Source organism: Pseudophryne corroboree, assembly GCF_028390025.1.
Source record: "Pseudophryne corroboree isolate aPseCor3 chromosome 3 unlocalized genomic scaffold, aPseCor3.hap2 SUPER_3_unloc_2, whole genome shotgun sequence".
NCBI lineage: Eukaryota > Metazoa > Chordata > Amphibia > Anura > Myobatrachidae > Pseudophryne > Pseudophryne corroboree.
In genome coordinates this window covers 1,286,559-1,305,719 of record NW_026967508.1, presented here as the reverse complement: position 1 = coordinate 1,305,719, position 19,161 = coordinate 1,286,559, and the positions used below count along the sequence as shown (strand labels likewise).

At 51.3% G+C, this 19,161-nt stretch overlaps 1 protein-coding gene across 1 annotated transcript in view; it reads left to right on the top strand.

Moving 5' to 3' along the window:
- The first annotated feature begins 12,609 nt into the window (after positions 1–12,609).
- LOC134983632 (oocyte zinc finger protein XlCOF6-like) overlaps positions 12,610–19,161 on the top strand; it is a 33,313-nt gene continuing 26,761 nt past the window's right edge. The window contains exon 1 of the mRNA XM_063949308.1: positions 12,610–12,736. The gene's annotated coding sequence lies outside the window, so the exon portion shown is untranslated. The remainder of the gene's footprint in view (positions 12,737–19,161) is intronic.

The window sequence follows — 19,161 nt, the reverse complement described above, 5'->3', positions numbered from 1 at the left end:
GCATATATACCTGGCACTGGGGGATATCTGGCACAGGGGGGCATGTATACCTGGCACTGGGGGCATATCTGGCACTGTAGGGGCATTTCTGTATCTGGCACGGGGGGCAATGTATATCTGACACAGTGGAGGCATTTGTGTATCTAGCACTGTGGGGCAATGTGTATCTGACACTGTGAGGCAATGTACGGCACTCTGGGGGCATTTCTGTATCTGGCACTGTGGGGCAATGTGTATCTGGCACTGTGGGGCAATGTGTATCTGGCACTGTGGGGCAATGTGTATCTGGCACTCTGGGGACATTTGTGTATCTGGCACTGTGGGGCAATGTGTATCTGGCACTGTGGGGCTATATGTATCTGGCACTGTGGGGCAATGTATATCTGGCACTGTGGGGCAATGTATATCTGGCACTGTGGGGCAACGTGTATCTGGCACTGTGGGGTTATATGTATCTGGCACTGTGGGGCAATGTATATCTGGCACTGTGGGGCAACGTGTATCTGACACTATTGGGGTCATACGTGTATCTGCCCCTCCCCCATATGTGTATCACGCCCCCATTTTCATTGGCCACGCCCCATGTGGCATTTGGCCACACCCATTTTTTTGCGCGCGCGCCGTAGGCGCGCGCACACAGTGCCCGTAAGACATTTTTTCTACTTGCACCACTGGTTATCCCCCTCATATATCACTGTACAGCCCCCTCTCTCCTATATAATAATACCACATATCAGTGTGTGCTGGGAGCTGTGTTACTGCCCCTCATATATCACTGTACAGTCCCCTCTCCCCTATATAATAATACCACGTATCAGTGTGTGCCGGGATCTGTGTTATCCCCATCATATATCACTGTACAGCCTCCTCTCCCCTATATAATAATACCACATATCAGTGTGTGCCGGGAGCTGTGTTATCCCCATCATATATCACTGTATAGCCCCCTCTCCCCTATATGGGGACTCTTGCCTGCCGTGATATAGAAAATGGGACCTCTTGCCTGCCGTGATGTGGAAATGGAAAATGGGGACTCTTTCCTGCCGTGATGTGGAAAATGGGGACACTTGCCTGCCGTAATGTGGGGATTTAATGTATCAAGGGCATTGCAGTGTGTGGCATAATATGGTGCAGGGGGCATTACTGTGTGGGGCTTAATATGGTAGAATTTTTATTTCCTATGGTGGCGTGATCTGTTGGTGAAGGGTCAAATACTGGGGTGTGAGGTAGTCTTTTCAGATGAGGCCATGCCCATTAAAATGAGACCACGCCCCCTTGCTGGGAGCCCGGGCAAGGTTTTTTTTTTAATCTAAGGAGGAGGGGCGCTTTTTTTATGTCATGGTGGCGCATTTTTAAATCTCGCACTGGGAGCCAAATTGGCTAGAAACAGCCCTGATAATACCACATATCCGTTTGTGCCGGGAGCTGTGTTATCATATATCACTGTACAGCCCCCTCTCCCCTACATAATAATACCACATATCAGTGTGTGCCGGGAGCTGTGTTATCCCCCATCATATATTACTGTACAGTCCCCTCTCCCCTATATAATAATACCACATAGTGTGTGCCGGAAGCTGTGTTATCCCCCATCATATATCACTGTACAGCCCCCTCTCCCCTATATAATAATACCACATATCAATGTGTGCCGGGAGCTGTGTTATCCCCCATCATATATCACTGTACAGCCTCCTCTCCCCTATATAATAATACCACATATCAGTGTGTGCCGGGAGCTGTGTTATCCCCCATCATATATCACTGTACAGTCCCCTCTCCCCTATATAATAATACCACATATCAGTGTGTGCTGGCAGCTGTGTTATCCCCATCATACATCACTGTACAGTCCCCTCTCCCCTATATAATAATACCACATATCCGTTTGTGCCGGGAGCTGTGTTATCATATATCACTGTACAGCCCCCTCTCCCCTACATAATAATACCACATATCAGTGTGTGCCGGGAGCTGTGTTATCCCCCATCATATCACTGTACAGTCCCCTCTCCCCTATATAATAATACCACATATCAGTGTGTGCCGGGAGCTGTGTTATTCCCCATCATATATCACTGTACAGTCCCCTCTCCCCTATATAATAATACCACATACCATGTGTGTATCGGGAGCTGTGTTATCCCCCATCATATATCACTGTACAGTCCCCTCTCCCCTATATAATAATACCACATATCAGTGTGTGCCGGGAGCTGTGTTATCCCCCATCATATATCACTGTGCAGTCCCCTCTCCTCTATATAATAATACCACATATCAGTGTGTGCCGGGAGCTGTGTTATCATATATCACTGTACAGCCCCCTCTCCCCTACATAATAATACCACATATCAGTGTGTGCCGGGAGCTGTGTTATCCCCATCATATATCGCTGTACAGCCTCCTCTCCCCTATATAATAATACCACATATCAGTGTGTGCCGGGAGCTGTGTTATCATATATCACTGTACAGTCCCCTCTCCCCTACATAATAATACCACATATCAGTGTGTGCCGGGAGCTGTGTTATCCCCCATCATATATCACTGTATAGCCCCCTCTCCCCTATATAATAATACCACATATCAGTGTGTGTCGGGAGCTGTGTTATCCCCCATCATATATCACTGTACAGCCCCCTCTCCCCTATATAATACTACCACATATCAGTGTGTGCCGGGAGCTGTGTTATCCCCCATCATATATCACTGTACAGTCCCCAGGGCCGTCTTTTCGTATGGGCTCAATGGGCTCTTGCCCAAGGGCCCCAGGGATAAAAGGGCCCTAGGCTGATAGCTGAGGGTTCCCTCTTTCCAGGGGTACCAGAATTTTTGAAAATCGTCCCTGGGGAACCAAAGATATCCGACTTCAAAGTAGTGGTCCCCATCCATGCCTGTTAATTTTTCTTCCCAGCCAGATATCTCGGGTTCTGTCTGACATAGAGTTTTTCTGAGGATACATTTCAAAAGCTGGGACTCTCTCCTTTTGGTGGACACTAGCAGCTTGTCTCTACTATGCCTAGAACCAGAGATATCAGCCTTCCAGCAGCTGGTCCCTGCTCCAGCTCCACACGCCTAATGTGCAGTTTTATATTTTCGTTGGTGGATTGCTCTGGCTCCTGATCTCTGATCCCCAAGTTCCCAGTACCTCCTGAAAGGTGGGACTCTCTAGTTTTTTTCTATCCCATGAAAACTAAGAAATCTGTTTCCAGGAACTGGAGATATCTGCAGTCAAGCATACTGCCCTCCCACCAGAAGATGATGAATATTAAGCCCACTCCACTATCGACCCCTTCCCTGTGTATTAGACACCCCCTACCACCCTGGAAGTCATGTACCGGGGCCCCATCATTCAGCACAATGTCCCACATTCTACAGTTTAGTGTTCTCCCTCGTGCTCCATCTGTGCAGTAAAGGAATAATTAGCAAAAATTATTGCTCCAGGTCTTACACGTTGAGCAGAAGACAGAACACCCCTTCCACCCGCGGGACATAAAAGCTGCCACTGATAGCACCCCCCCACCCCTGCCCCTGATGGATGGTTAGGGGCCCCAGTGCATTGCTGTGCCCAGGGGCCTACACTGCTGTTAAGACGGCTCTGACAGTCCCCTCTCCCCTATATAACAATAATACCACATATCAGTGTGTGCCGGGAGCTGTGTTATCCCCCATCATATATCACTGTACAGCCCCCTCTCCCCTATATAATAATAATAATAATAATAATAATAATAATACTACCACATATCAGTGTGTGCTGTGAGCTGTGTTAGTGCCATCATAAATCAGTGTACAGTCCCCTCTCCCCTATATAATAATACCATATATTAGTGTGTGCCAGGAGCTGTGTTATCTCCATCATAAATTACTGTACAGCATACTTGCCTACCCTCCTGGAATGGTCAGGAGAAAATCGGGTGTTCATCCTGGCCTCCCGGAAAGGTGGGCAAGTCTACCACTTTCCCAGGCAGCCCCCCCCCCCCCCCCCACCTCGGCCGCCCACAACAGAGAACAAGTCATCATAGAATCGCGTCATCATAGCTCCGCCCCTGCTATACAGTGCCAATTTTCTCACCACTATTTAGCGGGGGGCAGGCCACGATGACGTGTTCATGCTGCCACGCCCCCGAACTGCCCACTTTCCAAGCAGATCACTCCCCCAGACTGCCCCCATTGCCGCCAGCCATGCCCCCATTACCCTACCACGCTGCCATCTCCCGGAGGAGGTTGCAGCAAGGTAGGCACGTATACTGTACAGTCCCCACGCCCTATATAATAATAGCATACCTCCCAACTGTCCCGATTTTTTCAGGACAGTCCCTTTTCTTGGGACTGTCCCACTGTCCCACCAGCGCGCCGCAGTGTCCCGCAGTGATGGGGGGGGGGATGGGGGGGCAGTTGGGAGGCTCCTGTCACTCCTGCCCTGCTTAGAGCCCATGCGCACAGCATCTATGCACGGAGACAAGAGGGGGAGGGGGCATGCCAGCAGCTCACAGAGCGCTGGCCAGGCCTCCATAGTGATGGAGAATGGGAGCATGGCTTGCGATCTCACCATTACCGTGAGGCCATGCCCCTTTACTTAGGACACCCCCCCTTTTCCAACCGTGCGCAGCTATGCCGTGCCGGAGTCCCGCTTCCCCTGTTTGCAAAGTTGGAAGGTATGTAATAGTACCACATATAAGTGTGTGCCGGGAGTTGTGTTATTCCCCCCTCATATATAGGCTTACCCAGGGGCGTCAGAACGTTTTTAGGTAGGGGGGGGCAAGATATAGGGCGGGATGTACTAATGTACATCGCCGCCCTGCGCCACGATGCTGATCGCATATGTACTAACATATGCGATCAGCATTGCGGAGGACAGCTCTTCCGATAAGAGCTGTCCTCCGCGATGCGCAGCGGCAGCCTGACTTCCGGGATTCGGCCCCAGAAGTCAGTCTGCGCATGCGCGGGGTGACGGGGGCGGCCGCAGGGCATGCTGGGAGGGATCCGATCGGATCCCTCACACAGCGCCGCGGAGAGAAGCCCATAGGCTTCTATGTCCTGCCGGCCGGGGGTTAGTACATCAGGAAAATGCGGTAAACAGGGAGTTTACCGCATTTTCCGCTTAGTACATCCCGCCCATAGTCTCATTTTGGCGCCCCTAAATTGCTGAATCGTTAAAGGCCAGATCCACCTGAAATACATTGAGAAGATTCAGATCTGATCGCTGCTGTATGTTTTCACACATTGGGCCATCAGGTATTAACGGCGCACGCGCGTTGGACAGCAACAAAGTGTGTCGCTGGTCAGCGAGAGGATGATGCAAAAAATCCGTTGGCACGGGCGTTCGCAAGGTGATTGAGAGGAAGTGGCCGTTTGTGGGTGGAAACTGACCGTTTACTGGGAGTGTCCGGAAAATCGCAGGTGTGCCCAAGCATTTTCAGGGAAGGTGTCTGACGTCAGCTCCGGCCCCGATCAGCCTGATGTGATCGCACTGTAGGAGTAAGTCCTAGGCAGCGCAGAGACTGCACAAAGTGGATTTTAGTGGATTTTAGCAGCTCGGCGTACACATGCAGTCGCACACTTGCACAGCAAATATACACTCCCCCTGGAGGTGGCGACTATTTGAACACAGAACAGCAAAATTAGCACTTCAGCTCTCCCATGTCACTCTAGTTTCCCACCATGTGCCCCATGTAGCAGGGAGAGTAGGTCAAGCACTAGCAGTGACCAGTGCAGTGCTGGCATCATGGTGACTGATAGTAGTAGCCGTGGGAGTTACAGGGAGGGTGAGGGCAGGGATGCTGAGGGAGAGCTACAGTGACGGTGAGGGCATGGATGCTGACAGGGAGTTAGAAGGAGTGTGAGGAGCACTGAGGGTGGAGTTACAGGAAGGATGAGGGCTGGGATGCTGAGGGGGGAGTTACAGAGAGGGTGAGGGCAGGGATGCTGAGGGGGAGTTACAGGGAGGGTGAGGGCTGGGACGCTGAGGGGGGAGTTACAGAGAGGGTGAGGGCAGGGATGCTGAGGGGGAGTTACAGGGAGGGTGAGGGCTGGGACGCTGAGGGGGGAGTTACAGAGAGGGTGAGGGCAGGGATGCTGAGGGGGAGTTACAGGGAGGGTGAGGGTAGGGATGCTGAGGGGGCGTTACATGGCGGGTAAGGCAGGGACACTGATGGGGAGTTACATGGCGGGTGAGGGCAGGGACACAGACGAGAAGTTACAGGGAGGGTGAGGGCATGGGCGCTGACAGGGAGTTAGAAGGAGCATGAGGAGCACTGAGGGGGGAGTTACAGGGAGGGTGAGGGCAGAGACGCTGACGGGGCGTAACATGGCGGGTGAGGTAGGGACACTGATGGGGAGTTACATGGCGGGTGAGGGCAGGGACATAGACGGGGAGTTACCGGGAGAGTGAGGGCTTGGACGCTGACAGGGAGTTAGAAAGAGCGTGAGGAGCACTGAGGGGGGAGTTACAGGGAGGGTGAGGGCAGAGACGCTGACGGGGCGTAACATGGCGGGTGAGGCAGGGACACTGATGGGGAGTTACATGGCGGGTGAGGGCAGGGACACAGACGGGGAGTTACCGGGAGAGTGAGGGCTTGGGCGCTGACGGGGAGTTAGAAGGAGCGTGAGGAGCACTGAGGGTCGAGTTACAGGAAGGATGAGGGGTAGGACGCTGAGGGGAGAGTTACAGGGAGGGTGAGAGTAGGGATGCTGAGGGGGGAGTTAGAAGGAGGGTGAGTGCACACTGAGGGGGGAGCTACATGGAGGGTGAGGGCAGGGATGCTGATGGGGAATTACAGGGAGGGTGAGGGCATGGGTGCTGATGGGGTGTTAAAGGGAGGGTGAAGGCAGGGGCACTGAGGGGGGAGTTACAGGGAGAGTGAGGGAAGGGGCATATAAAAATAGCTTTATTAGAATAAATAAAATACTCTAAATCCAAGTGTGGATTAAACATTCATATACAGATTATAACATACGGAGAGCCACCCCCATCCCCCCGACTGCTGATTACCGTATATTTGGAGTGTAAGTAGCGCCTCCTCTTTTCTTTAGGAAAAAGCACCAGCCTGTCACACGTGGGATTCTGTCTGTGTGCTGCGGCTATCCCTTTGATTTAGAACAGCCCACTGGGGAGGCGGAGCTCGGGACTCGGAGAGTACTCAGAGCTGACAGAGATAGTGTGGTCTTCCTGGGCGGGTGAGCGGCACATCTCTTCAAGCCGCCATCGCCACTGCTGCGCTGCCTGTGGTAAGTGAGACAGGCTCTGGCAGCAGCGGCTGCAACAGGCAGGACAGTGCGGCTCCCTCAGTAAGGACGCAGAGAGGGGGGAGCGGCTTTTCATGTTGCCGGCGCAGCTGCTGCCTGTCAGAGTGACAAGCGCTGGCAGCCGGCAGCAACAGCAGCACTTCTCAGCAAGGAGATGTGACAGGGAGATAGAAAGTGTCAGGGAAATAGTGGGTGACAAAAAGACATTGGGTGACAGAAAAATAGTGGGTGACATGGTGAGGGAGACAGGGAGATACTAGGTGATGGAGACAGTGGGTGACAGGTAGAGACGGTGACAGGAAGAGAGTTACAGGGAGATAATGGGTGACATGGTGAGGGTGACAGGGGGATAGTGGGTGACAGGGGGATATTGGGTGACATGGTGAGGGTGACAGGGGGGTAGTGGGTGACATGGTGAGGGTGACAGGGGGATTGTGGGTGACATGGTGAGGGTGACAGGTGGATAGTGGGTGACATAGTGAGGATGACAGGTGGATATTGGGTGACGGGGATAGTGGGTGACAGGGGGATAGTGGGTGACATGGTGAAGGGGACAGGTAGATAGTGGGTGACAGTGAGGGTGACAGGTGGATAGTGGGTGACATGGTGAGGGTGACAAGGGGATAGTGGGTGACATGGTGAGGGTGACGGGGATAGTGGGTGACATGGTGAGGGTGAGAGGTGGATAGTGGGTGACATGCTGAGGGTGACGGGGATAGTGGGTGACATGGTGAGGGTGACGGGGGGATAGTGGGTGACGGGGGGATAGTGGGTGACATGGTGAGGGTGACGGGGGGATAGTGGGTGACATGAGGGTGACGGGGGGATAGTGGGTGACATGGAGAGGGTGACGGGGGGGGATAGTGGGTGACAGTGAGGGTGACAGGTGGATAGTGGGTGACATGGTGAGGGTGACGGGGGTAAAGTGGGTGACAGTGAGGGTGACAGGTGGATAGTGGGTGACCAGAGGCGTAACTAGGGTTTTCGGAGCCCAGGGCAAGATGGAAAATGGCGCCCCCGCCCCCCCACAAAAAAACACACACACAAAAAGAAGCATGTGCACGAAAAAATGGGCGTGGCCACACACCAGAAGGGGTGGGGCTACGCTCCAGAAGGGGTGTGGCCACTGAAAATGGCCCACAGTGCCAGTTACATTGCCCCACAGTGCCGGATACATGCCCCACAGTGCCAGTTACATTGCCCCACAGTGCCGGATACATGCTTCACGATGCCGGATACATTGCCCCACAGTGCCGGATACATTGCCCCACAGTGCCAGATACATGCCCCACAGTGCCAGATACATGCCCCACTCAGTGCCAGTTACATTGCCCCACAGTGCCAGTTACATTGCCCCACAGTGCCAGTTACATTGCCCCACAGTGCCGGATACATGCCCCACAGTGCCGGATACATGCTTCACGATGCCGGATACATTGCCCCACAGTGCCGGATACATTGCCCCACAGTGCCGGATACATTGCCCCACAGTGCCAGATACATGCCCCACAGTGCCAGATACATGCCCCACTCAGTGCCAGTTACATTGCCCCACAGTGCCAATTACATTGCCCCACAGTGCCGGATACATGCCCCACAGTGCCAGATACATTGCCCCACAGTGCCAGATACATGCCCCACTCAGTGCCAGATACATGCCCCACAGTGCCAGTTACATTGCCCCACAGTGCCGGATACATGCCCCGCAGTGCCAGATACATTGCCCCACAGTGCCAGGTACATTGCCCCACAGTGCCAGTTACATTGCCCCACAGTGCCGGATACAATGCCCCACAGTGCCAGATACATTGCCCCACAGTGCCAGACACATTGCCCCACAGTGCCAGTTACATTGCTCCACAGTGCCGGATACAATGCCCCACAGTGCCGGATACATGCCCCACAGTGCCGGATACATTGCCCCACTCAGTGCCAGATACATGCCCCACTCAGTGCCAGTTACATTGCCCCACAGTGCCGGATACAATGCCCCACAGTGCCGGATACATGCCCCACAGTGCCAGATACATGCCCCACAGTGCCGGATACAATGCACCACAGTGCCGGATACAATGCCCCACAGTGCCAGTTACATTGCCCCACAGTGCCAGATACATTGCCCCACAGTGCCAGATACATTGCCCCACAGTGCCAGTTACATTGCCCCACAGTGCCAGTTACATTGCCCCACAGTGCCAGTTACATTGCCCCACAGTGCCAGTTACATTGCCTCACAGTGCCAGTTACATTGCCCCACAGTGCCAGTTACATTGCCCCACAGTGCCAGATACATGCCCCACAGTGCCAGGCCCCACTTGGTGCCAGATACTTGCCCCACTGTGCCGCCAGACCCCCCCCCCGTCACTCACCGGCCGCTGGCTTGTTGTTATGTGAGGGGAGGAGAGCGCAGCGCCTCTCCTTCCCCTCACCGCTCCAGGTCTCCGGCGGCTGTCTGGCGCCGGTTCGCTAGCCAATCAGAGCTCGCGGACCGGCAGCCAATCAGGAGCCGGTCCGCAAGCTCTGATTGGCTAGCGCCAGAGACCGGACACAGCAGCGCTGCTGGCAGCGCTGCTAGTGCTGGCAGCGGCGGTGAGGGGAGGGAGAGACGCTGCGCTCTCCTTCCCTCACATTTAGGGTGGACGGGGGCGAATGGGGCATGATGCCCTGGACGCCGGCGGCGCCCCCCTCTCCTGGGCCTGCCAAGGCGACCAGGGCACGTGCCCCACTCGCCCTACCCTAGATACGCCTCTGTGGGTGACATAGTGAGGGTGACAGGGGGATAGTGGGTGACAGTGGGATAGTGAGTGACATGGTGAGGGTGACAGGTGGATAGTGGGTGACATGGTGAGGGTGACAGGTGGATAGTGGGTGACATGGTGAGGGTGACGGGGGTATAGTGGGTGACAGTGAGGGTGACAGGTGGATAGTGGGTGACATGGTGAGGGTGACAGGGGGATAGTGGGTGACAGGGGGATAGTGGGTGACATGGTGAAGGTGACAGGTGGACAGTGGGTGACATGGTGAGGGTGACAGGTGGATAGTGGGTGACATGGTGAGGGTGACAGGTGGATAGTGGGTGACATGGTGAGGGTGACAGGGGGATAGTGGATGATAGGGCACAGCCAGCCTCCTAACCCTCCCCCCCACTGCACGGTGACAGGGGCAGGGGATGCCTCCCAACAGCACTGACAGCCTCCTCCCCCACCCCCCCTTTCACAGAGCACAGAAGATGCCTCCAGTGGCACAGGCAGCCTCCTCTAACCCTAGTCACAGGGGATGCTTCCAGCGGTGTCTAAGGCAGCTTCCCCCCCCCTCCCCTGCTGTCACAGGGGATGATGCCTCCAGCCGCCTCTTACCTCTCTCCCCCACGCTGTCCCCGGGGATGCCTCCAGCCGCACAGTCCACAGCCAGGCTCCTCACCCTCTCCGTTCCCGCTCACCTGTCCGACTCCAGGCTCAGTAGGTCCGCCGTCGGCTGCATCCATCGCGCGTGGAGAGATCCCCTCCTCCCTCAAGCTGACGGCCGGGATGCTCGCACCTCGCAGAGCAGAGTTCAAGGAGGCGGAGCTCCTCTGGCTGCAGGGATGCTGCTGCTGCTGTGTAACTAGCAGCGCAGCGGCAGCAATAACAAACAAAAAATGCCTGAAAATGACGGGGGAGGGTCCGCACTGGGCGCTACACGGAGCGGAGGATGTAATGTGCGGTCTATCACCTGACCGCACATCGCTCCTCCGCTCCTCCTCTACCCTGATCGGCGCCTCTCTATGTTGGGGGGGGCGAGCTGCCCCCTTGCCCCCCTAGTTCCGACGCCTCTGGGCTTACCATACTATCCCTTTAAACCAGGATACTCATGAATTGCACAGGTTCTCTAGCTGCTTAAAACCAGGTGAAATGCAGGCTTAAAGTCAGCCAACCACAGAACCTGTGTAATTCAGGAGTGTTCCGATATAAATGGACAGTATGGTAAGCCTACTCATATATCACTGTACCATACCTCCCAACTTGAATAGCCTTAGATTTGGGACCTGGAGTACGGGAGGTGCACCCATGCCTGAAAAGGGGGTAGGGCCTCAGATAAAAGGGGTGGAGACTCGCTTCCTGACCCCCATTATCATTGCTTCGGGAGCATGCTCAGTCCTCCTGAGCAGCTGGGCAGCCCCGACTCATTGCCCGCACTGATAGATGCTGTGCACCCCCCATATTTACACTATCCCCCTCATTTATCACTGCATGGTCCCTCACCCCTATATATGCAGACCCCCCAACATGACCCATTCCATTAGGTACAAATTGCTCTGTTCCTGGACTTCCCACTTGTTTTATGATTTCCATCACCTGTGTTGAACTAGTTCAATGATAAGAAAGGTGTTTCTCCACAGGTGATGGCAATAATAAATTAAGAGGGAAGTCCAGGAGCAGAGCAGTTTGTACCTAATGGAATGGGTCATGTTGGAGGGTATGTATATGCCAGGAGCTGTGTTATCCCTTTCATATATTACTGTACAGTACCCCCTCCCCTATACAATTAAGCTAACCATACCATACCTCCCAATATGACTCTCTCCAGGAGGGACAGAATGCTCTGCTCCTGGGCTTCCCTCTTAATTTATTATTGCCATCACCTGTGCTGAAACACCTTTCTTATCCATTAACCTGTACAACACAGGTGCTGGCAATCACAAATTAAGAGAAAAGTCCAGAAGCAGAGCATTTTGTCCCTCCTGGAGAGGGTCATGTTGGGAGGTATGACCATACCATCCCTTTAAACCAGGATGCTCATGGATTACACAGTCTGTAGCTGATTAAAACCAGATTAAATGCAGTCTTGAAGTCAGCCAGCTTCAGAACCTGTGTAATTCATTAGTGTCCCGGTTTAAAGGGATAGTATGTTAACATACCTCCCAACATGACCCTCTCCAGGAGGGACAGAATGCTCTGCTCCTGGACTTCCCTCTTAATGTATGATTGCCGGCACCTGTGCTGAAACACCTTTCTTATCTATTAACCTGTTCAAAACAGGTGACAGCAATCATAAATTAGTAGAAAAGTGCAGAAGCAGAGCATTGTGTCCCTCCTGGAGAGGGTCATGTTGGGAGGTATGTGTTAAGCCTATATGTAGGAAACTACACGAATATGGCCACTGCACATAAGGACAGGATGAGACTATACAGATGTTACCCTAGTCATGGAACTGGGAACATGCATGCAAATCCAGATAGCTGATACTTACAGGACATCCTTTCCCTTTGTATGCTGTGCCGCCTGATTCGCTACTCAGGGCGCCAATCACAGTACTAATGGGAATGAGGATTGTAATCACTATGATAAAGGGGTGGGGCAGACAGTCGCCATAGTTTCAGGGGGATGAAAGGTGAGGGTGTGGTTAACTACAGGGGCGTTTCCATTTAATTTGAGGCAACTTCCATTTGACACGACAGTCCCAGCAGGAGGAAGCAGAGAGTGGCTATTTCTGTGTCTGGCAGCAGGTAATGATATTACTGTTATACAGGGGGAGCAGTCTGTGGAGCTGCATTATAATTATACAGGTAGAGCTGGCTATAGTGTTATACAGGTTGAGTATCTCTTATCCAAAATGCTTGGGACTAGTAGTATTTTGGAATAATTGCATACCATAATGAGATATCATGGCGATGGGACCCAAGTCTAAGCACGTTTCATATACACCTTATACACACAGCCTGAAGGTAATTTTAGCCAATATTTTTAAGAACTTTGTGCATTAAACAAAGTGTGTGTACATTTACACAATTCATTTATTTTATATACACCTTATACACACAGCCTGAAGCTCATGTAATACAATATTGTTAATACCTTTGTGTATTAAACAAAGTTTGTGTGCATTGAGCCATCAGAAAACAAAGGTGTCACTATCTCAGTCTCACTCAAAAAATTCCGTATTTCGGAATATTTGGATATGGGATACTCAACCTGTATATAATACAGGGAATAGTAGTCTCTGGGGCTGTATTGTCATAATACAGGTAGAGCAGGCTACAATGATATATACTTACCATACTATCCCTTGACACGGGGACACTCATGGATTACACAGGCTCTGTGGCTGACTGCTTTCAAGCCAGCATGTCAACTGATTTTAATCAGCCACAAAGCCTGTGTAATCCATGAGTGTCCTGGTTTAAAGTGATAGTATAGTAAGAATACATATTATAAGGGGATCAACCTACAGTGCTGCATTATCATACAAGTAGAGCAGACTGTAGTGGTGTGTGTGTGTATATATAACAAGGGGAGCAGTCTGTGGTGCTGCAATATAATTACACAGGTAGAGCAGGCTATAGTGATATATATATATATATATATATATATATATATATATATATATATATATATATATAGTTAGTACAGGGGGAGCATGATGTGGAACATTTTTTTCATACAGTTAGAGCAGGGTATATTGTTGTTGTTGTTTTTTTTTTTATACAGCTGGAGCAGTCTCTGGTGCTGCATTATCATCAGCTGGAGCCTTCGTTGTCTTTGCCTGCCTAGTCGCAGGCTTGCACTCCCGACGTGACTAGGCGGTCCGATCGCCTAGTCGTGCCGGGAATGCATAGAGACACTCCCATTCAGAGCGTCTCTGTCCGGGCGTGCGGATGGAGATGCTCTCCATTCAAGTGAATGGGGCGTGTCTCCGGGCGCGCGCCCGTCCAGTCGGTGACGCTCAGTGTCTAGGTGCGCCCAGTCACAGAAACAGCAAAGATAACGGAGGCTCCATCTGTACAGGTAGATTAGATTCCAGTGTTGGTATAATACAGATGGATGAGACACATCTATAATGCAGGTGGAGCAGTCTCTGGTGCTGCATTGCCATAATACAGGTAGATCAGATGTCATTGTTGGTATAATACAGGTGAGGCAGACTCTGTTGTTAATATACTACAGCTGGAACTGTATCTGCTCAGTGTGTAACAGACTATGGAGTATATGCAATTGCGGTCGAATTCCCGAAATTGTCGAATTTCGGGTCATTTTCGCCCAAAAAAAAAATCGTCAATGCAATTCAGTGCTTTCCGTCAAAAAAACGGACTTTCAAAATTCTACTTTTTGAAATTCTACTTTTTGCAAATTCGACTTTTCTGCAATGATACAAGTGCTGCAATTCGACAAAAGCATATTCAATTCAAGTTTGGAAATTCGACAGCAGTGCTTTTAGACAGTAAATTCGTCATTTTCAATCCGCCACACTTTGGAGGGTGAAAACAATAAAAAGAAATTTAAACATGTTTTTTTTGGTGTTTTTTTTTTTTTTTTTTGGGAATAGCATATCTATTTATATTAGAAGGGATTAGGTACTTTTTTTTTTTTTTTTGGAGGCACAAGTATTTATTTATATATTTTTTAAAATATTATTATTATTTTTTTATTTTTTTTTAGTGCTGGAACGGTAAAATAAAAAAAAAAAATGGCGTGGGGTCCCCCCTCCAAAGCATAACCAGCCTCGGGCTCTTCGAGCTGGTCCTGGTTCTAAAAATGCGGGGAAAAATTGGGCAGGGATCCCCCGTATTTTGAAAACCAGCACCGGGCTCTGCGCCTGGTGCTGGTGCAAAAAATACGGGGGACAAAACGAGCAGGAGTCCCCCGTATTTTTCTAACGTCCTAAGTGGATGCTGGGGACTCCGTAAGGACCATGGGGAATAGCGGCTCCGCAGGAGACTGGGCACAAAAGTAAAGCTTTAGAACTACCTGGTGTGCACTGGCTCCTCCCCCTATGACCCTCCTCCAAGCCTCAGTTAAGATTTTGTGCCCGAACGAGAAGGGTGCACACTAGGTGGCTCTCCTGAGCTGCTTAGTGAAAAGTTTAGTTTTAGGTTTTTTATTTTCAGTGAGACCTGCTGGCAACAGGCTCACTGCATCGAGGGACTAAGGGGAGAAGAAGCGAACTCACCTGCGTGCAGACTGGCTTCTTAGGCTACTGGACATTGGCTCCAGAGGGACAATCACAGGCCCAGCCATGGATGGGTCTCAGAGCCGCGCCGCCGGCCCCCTTACAGAGCCAGAAGACAGAAGAGGTCCGGAAAATCGGCGGCAGAAGACGTCCTGTCTTCAACAAGGTAGCGCACAGCACTGCAGCTGTGCGCCATTGCTCTCAGCACACTTCACACTCCGGTCACTGAGGGTGCAGGGCGCTGGGGGGGGCGCCCTGAGACGCAATAAAAACACCTTGGATGGCAAAAAATGCATCGCATATAGCTCCTGGGCTATATGGATGCATTTAACCCCTGCCAGAATACATAGAAAAACGGGAGATAGGCTCCGCCCCCTTATCGGCGGCCTTATCTCCTCAGCACACTGGCGCCATTTTCCCTCACAGCTCCGTTGGAGGGAAGCTCCCTGGCTCTCCCCTGCAGTCACTACACTACAGAAAGGGTTAAAAAAGAGAGGGGGGGCACTAATTACGCGCAGTATTAAAGATACAGCAGCTATAAGGGGAAAAACACTTATATAAGGTTATCCATATATATATATATATATATATATATATATATATATATATATATATATATATATATATAGCGCTCTGGTGTGTGCTGGCAAACTCTCCCTCTGTCTCCCCAAAGGGCTAGTGGGGTCCTGTCCTCTATCAGAGCATTTGCTGTGTGTGTGCTGTATGTCGGTACGTTTGTGTCGACATGTATGAGGAGAAAAATGATGTGGAGACGGAGCAGATTGCCTGTAATAGTGATGTCACCCCCTAGGGGGTCGACACCTGAGTGGATGAACTGTTGGAAGGAATTACGTGACTGTGTCAGCTCTGTATAAAAGACAGTGGTTGACATGAGACAGCCGGCTACTCAGCTTGTGCCTGTCCAGACGTCTCATAGGCCGTCAGGGGCTCTAAAGCGCCCGTTACCTCAGATGGCAGATATAGACGCCGACACGGATACTGACTCCAGTGTCGACGGTGAAGAGACAAATGTGACTTCCAGTAGGGCCACACGTTACATGATGGAGGCAATGAAAAATGTTTTACACATTTCTGATAATACGAGTACCACCAAAAAGGGGTATTATGTTCGGTGAGGAAAAACTACCTGTAGTTTTCCTGAATCTGAGAAATTAAATGAGGTGTGTGATGATGCGTGGGTTTCCCCCGATAACAACTGATAATTTCTAAAATGTTATTGGCATTATATCCTTTCCCGCCAGAGGTTAGGGTGTGTTGGGAAACACCCCCTAGGGTGGATAAAGCGCTCACACGCTTGTAAGGGCTCTACCCTCTCCTGAGATGGCCGCCCTTAAGGATCCTGCTGATAGAAAGCAGGAGGGTATCCTAAAATGTATTTACACACATACTGGTGTTATACTGCGACCAGCAATCGCCTCAGCCTGGATGTGCAGTGCTGGGTTGGCGTGGTCGGATTCCCTGACTGAAAATATTGATACCCTAGATAGGGACAGTATATTTTTGCCTATAGAGCATTTAAAAGATGCATTTCTATATATGCGTGATGCACAGCGGAATATTTGCCGACTGGCATCAAAGTCTAAGCGCGTTGTCCATTTCTACCAGTAGAGGGTTATGGACACGACAGTGGTCAGGTGATGCGGATTTCAAACGGCATTTGGAAGCAACATGAGAAGACGCCGTATTATCAGGCGCAGTCTTTTCGTGGACAAGCGGGCAAAAGGTTCCTCATTTCTGCCCCGTGACAGAGGGAGAGGAAAAAGGCTGCAGAAATCAGCCAGTTCCCAGGAACAGAAACCCTCTCCCGCCTCTGCCAAGCCCTAAGTATGACGCTGGGGCTTTACAAGCAGAATCAGGCACGGTGGGGGGCCCGTCTCAATGAATTTCAGCGCGCAGTGGGCTCACTCGCAAGTAGACCCCTGGATCCTTCAGGTGATATCTCAGGGGTACAAATTGGAATTCGAGACGTCTCCCCCTCGCCGTTTCCTAAAGTCGGCTTTACCGATGTCTCCTTCTGACAGGGAGACAGTTTTGGAAGCCATTCACAAGCTGTATTCCCAGCAGGTGATAATCAAGGTACCCCTCCTGCAACAGGGAACGGGGTATTATTCCACACTGTTGTGGTACCGAAGCCGGACGGCTCGGTGAGACCGATTCTAAATCTAAAATCTTTGAACACTTACATACAGAGGTTCAAATTCAAGATTGAGTCACTCAGAGCAGTGATTGCGAACCTGGAAGAAGGGGACTACATGATGTCTCGGGACATCAAGGATGCTTACCTTCATGTCCAAATTTACCCTTCTCACCAAGGGTACCTCAGGTTTATGGTACAGAACTGTCACTATCAGTTCAGACGCTGCCGTATGGATGGTCCACGGCACCCCGGGTCTTTACTAAGGTAATGGCCGAAATGATGATATTCCTTCAAAGGAAGGGAATTTTAGTTATCCCTTACTTGGACGATTCCCTGATAAGGGTAAGATCCAGGGAACAGTTGGAGGTCGGTGTAGCACTATCTCAGGTAGTGTTGCGGCAGCACGATTGGATTCTCAATATTCCAAAATCGCAGCTGGTTCCGACGACTCGTCTTCTGTTCCTAGGGATGATCCTGGACACAGTCCAGAAAAAGGTGTTTCTCCCGGAGGAGAAAGCCAGGGAGTTATCCGAGCTAGTCAGGAACCTCCTAAAACCGAGCCAAGTCTCAGTGCATCAATGCACAAGGGTTCTGGGTAAAATGGTGGCTTCCTACGAAGCAATCCCATTCGGCAGATTCCACACAAGAACTTTCCAGTGGGACCTGCTGGACAAATGGTCCGGGTCGCGTCTTCAGATGCATCAGCGGATAACCCTGTCACCAAGAACAAGGGTGTCCCTCCTGTGTTGGTTGCAGAGTGCTCATCTTCTAGAGGGCCGCAGATTCGGCATTCAGGACTGGGTCCTGGTGACCACGGATGCCAGCCTGCGAGGCTGGGGAGCAGTCACACAGGGAAGGAATTTCCAGGGCTTATGGTCAAGCCTGGAGACATCACTTCACATAAATATCCTGAAGCTAAGGGCCATTTACAATGCTCTAAGCTTAGCAAGACCTCTGCTTCAAGGTCAGCCGGTGTTGATCCAGTCGGACAACATCACTGCAGTCACCCACGTAAACAGACAGGGTGGCACAAGAAGCAGGAGGGCAATGGCAGAAGCTGCAAGGATTCTTCGCTGGGCGGAAAATCATGTGATAGCACTGTCAGCAATTCCGGGAGTGGACAACTGGGAAGCAGACTTCCTCAGCAGACACGACCTCCACCCGGGAGAGTGGGGACTTCACCCAGAAGTCTTCCACATGATTATAAACCGTTGGGAAAAACTCGACAGGTATTGCGCCAGGTCAAGGGACCCTCAGGCAATAGCTGTAGACGCTCTGGTAACACCGTGGGTGTACCAGTCAGTGTATGTGTTCCCTCATCTGCCTCTCATACCCAAGGTACTGAGATTGATAAGATGGAGAGGAGTAAGCACTATATTCGTGGCTCCGGATTGGCCAAGAAGGACTTGGTAACCGGAACTTCAAGAGATGCTCACGGAGGATCCGTGGCCTCTACCTCTAAGAAGGGACCTGCTCCAGCAAGGACCCTGTCTGTTCCAAGACTTACCGCGGCTGCGTTTGACGGCATGGCGGTTGAACGCCGGATCCTGAAGGAAAAAAGGCATTCCGGATGAAGTCATCCCTATCCTGATCAAAGCCAGGAAGGATGTAACCGCAAAACATTATCACCGCATTTGGCGAAAATATGTTGCGTGGTGCGAGGCCAGTAAGGCCCGACGGAGGAAATTCAACTGGGTCGATTCCTACATTTCCTGCAAACAGGAGTGTCTATGGGCCTGAAATTGGGGTCCATTAAGGTTCAAATTTCGGCCCTGTCAATTTTCTTCCAAAAAGAACTAGCTTCAGTCCCTGAAGTTCAGACGTTG